The sequence below is a fragment of the Rana temporaria genome, chromosome 13 (genome assembly GCF_905171775.1).
Source record: "Rana temporaria chromosome 13, aRanTem1.1, whole genome shotgun sequence".
NCBI classification, from domain to species: domain Eukaryota; kingdom Metazoa; phylum Chordata; class Amphibia; order Anura; family Ranidae; genus Rana; species Rana temporaria.
This window is the reverse complement of record NC_053501.1, coordinates 28934686-28938516: the sequence shown is the minus strand read 5'-3', so window position 1 is coordinate 28938516 and position 3831 is coordinate 28934686.

Genomic DNA, 3831 nt, shown 5'->3' with positions numbered 1-3831 from the left:
CTAGTGGTCCGGCAGCGGAGGAGTGGCTGATATAATGCGCCACAGTCTCCCAGAAGAGGGGAAGGGTACCCTGGAAGGTGCCATATGTTAAACCGGGGGGGGGGGGGGGGGGGGGGTTGGAACTCAGCTTTAACGTGGTTCTAAAGGCTCAAGGTTTATTACCTTCATGAAGGTGAAAAACCTCCTGTATAGTCACACCCCCCCAATCCTTACCTGAGGGCCATCACAATTCTACAAAGTGCAGGAGAGCCTCAGCTTTCCACGGACTCACCTTCATTGGCCAAGACAGCAATGAGAGTTATGGTCTCTCGCTACTGTCAATCACAGCCAGCGAGCCAACAAGGAGAGAGGGGGGCGGGGCTGAGCCACAGCTCTGTGTGTGAACAAACAGATATAGCAATGGCTTGGAAGCCCTTGCAGCAAGCTGCTTGCTCTGGGGGCACTCAGCAGGAGGGAGGGATTAGGAGCACCAGTGGGGGGATCCGAGATGAGGAAGATCGGGGCTGCTTTGGGCAAAACCATGGCACAGTGCGGGTATGCGGTACAGTGGATATAAAAAGTCTACACACTCCTGTTAAAATTTAAGGTTTCTGTGATGAAAAAAAAAATTAGACAAAGATAAATAATTTCAGAACTTTTTCCACCATGTGGCCAATAAACTGTACAACTCAGTTGAATAACAAACTTACCCCCCCTTCCTGTCCAAGCCAATTTTCAGCGATGTCGCTTTTTAAATGACAATTGCGCAGTCATGCTACACTGCACCCAAGCAAAATTATTATAATTTTCTTCCCACAAATAGAGATTTCTTTTGGTGGTATTTGATCACCTCTGGGATTTTTATTTTTTGTAGATAATTTTTCTCCTTTGATGGGCACCAATATGTCATACTGATATGCAGCACTGATGGGCACACATAAGTGGCACTGATGGGCATCACTGATTGGCAGCCACTGGTGATGGGCACTGATTGGCATCCCTGGTGGGGGGGGGGCTGCACTCAGAGGAACAGATGCACAGCTTTTCCCCTTTACACTGTGATCAGCTGGGATTGGACACAGCTGATTGTGTGGTAAAGAGTCTCCGTCAGAGACTCTTTACCTAGATCGGAGTTGCGGTATGTCAGACTGACACACTCGTTATCCTGATCACATCATATGATGTCCGATCAGGATAACTTAACTACTTTGCCAACGTCATTTTGCTATATGGTGGGCAGCAAGTGGTTAAAGTAATACTTTGTTGTAGCACCTTTTGATTTTATTAAAACAATCAGTCTGGATATGCGTCTATCAACATGGCACATCTCGACTTGGCAATATTTGCCCACTCTTTGCAAAATCACTCCAAATCTGTCAGATTGCGAGGGCATCTCCTGTGCACAGCCCTCTTCAGATCACGCCACAGATTTTCAATCGGATTCAGGTCTGGGCCATTCCAAAACGAATCTTCTGGTGAAGCCATTCCTTTGTGGATTTGGATGTATGCTTTGGCTAGTTATGCCGAAAGATGAAACGCCTCTTAATGTTCAGCATTCTAGCAGAAGCCTTAAGGTTTTGTGCCAATATTGACTGGTATTTGGAAATGTTCATAATTTCCTCTAAGACTCCAGCTGAAGAAAAACAGCCCCAAAGCATAATGCTGCCACCACCATGCTTCACAGTGGGTATGGTGTTCTTTTGGTGATATGCAGTGTTCTTTTGCGCCAAACATATTTGGAGTTATGCCCAAAAAAGTTCAACCCCAACTTCAGACTAAACACATTTCCCACATGCTTTTGGGAGACTTCAGATGAGTTTTTCAAAATTTAGCTGGACTTCGATATTTTTCTTGGTAAGAAAAGGCTTCGGTCTTGCCACTCTACCCCACACATTAATATGGGAGATTGTCGCGTGTACCACACAGCCAGTACTTGCCAGATATTCCTGCAGCTCCTTTAATGTCACTGTAGGCCTCTTGGCAGCCTCCCTGACCAGGGAGTCACTGTTGTGCCATATTTTATTCCACCTGATGAAGTCTTCCATGGTATATCTAATGTCTTGGAAATTCTTGTGTACCCTTCTGATTGATACCTTCAACAATGAATGCTTTGGAAGCTGAGGACCATGGCTTTGCTGTAGAATGCGACTAAGAAAATGTCAGGAAAGACCTACTAGAACAGTTTAAACTTTATTTGGGGTAAATCAGAGGCACTTTAAAAAGATTGGCAGATAGGTACTGACACCTATTTAACATGTGTTTAAACGCAATTGCTTAATTCTGAACACAGCTACATCCCCAGTTATAAAAGAGGGTGTGTACACATTCACATTTTTACTACCCCTCCAAAAAGATTTCTCAAAACAGTTGTACGGTTTAAAGGTCACAATAAAAAAAAGGTGGGAAAAGTTCTGAAATTATTTAGCTTTGTCTCGAATTTTGGTACATCACAAAACACCTGATATTATAACAGGGGTGTGTAGACTTAAGTAACAGGATAAAAAAAAAAAAAAAAAAAAAAAAAAAAAAAAAAAAAGGGAAAAGCTGTCCTTCTGGGATTAATAAAGTATTCCGAATCATATATAGTTTTTTTTAATTCAAAAAATACACATGAGTAGAAGTCCAGTATATACACATTTTTTTTCTCCACATGCCTTTATTTGCATCCACATGCATATTTCAATGCAGAACAAAAAAGGTCAGGCAACAAGCTGGAATAGACTAATAGAGTTAGGACGGTTGACATTGGGAAATTACTCCTCTTAAGATTTTTATACTATGTTTGAGTTCTCAAGTTTCCAAAGTGGTTTTAATTAGGTACAAAAAATATATATATATATATATATATATATATAAAATTTTATAGTAGTTTGCTGTCCAGTGTGCCAGTCTTTTCCAGAGATAGTTGTGGTGCTTTTGCCATGATCTACAAATCGAGTTCGAAAGATTGGATTAGATAATGTGATCTAGTTTGGCTGCCAAAAGGCCATGAATGCAAACTTCTTACCTTAGCAGTAAAATGCCAAGGGGGAGAAGTGGGGGTGGCAGTTGGGTGAAAGGGAAATGGTGAATTCTGTCTGTATGAAGACAACTGTTGCAAACAACTCCAAACATCAGTGCAAGGATATGTCAGCATGCAGCTCCCATTACTCTTGGTTTACAATTGTGGCATTTGGTGGGCTAGGAGTAACAGCTCACTAGCAATATCTACCCTTTGAGTGGGGCTGGGTGTATAACCCTTGCAAGTCAGGTTTTCCAGGGGAACTAGTTAGCATACGCAGTTCCTCAGCATCGCAACATGTAGCACACATTTAAAATCAATATAACTAGAGCAGTGGTCATCAACCCTGTCCTGCAGGGCCCACTAACAGGCCAGGTTTTATGTATTACCTTGGGAGGGGCAGTCTAGAATACTGCAATCACTGAGCAGCAAATTATATCAGCTGTGATGTATTTCAGTTATCTTGCAAACCTGGCCTGTTAGTGGGCCCTGCAGGACAGGGTTGATGACCACTGAACTAGAGGATTGGTAAAGCAACTGTATTGCACATTTGGCTTAAGACTCCTGGCTCTCCAGTGGCTGAAGACGATCAAGTCAAGGAACAGCCCTCAGCAAAACTGTCCATAGAAATATCTTCAACAGTTGACGCTTCTTTATTAATCCAGCCAGCAGTAATTTTCAATAGTGTAGCTGGTCTTTGAAACCCTCTTAGTTGCTGGGTATCCAAATGAAACCTCACACCGATTCACTCCCCCCCCCCCCCATAACTGAAGGCTTGAACTAGCAAACCCTGAAAGTCAAACTTCACAAATGCAAAAAATTCGAGGCAAGACCAGTGTTTTATTTCTATT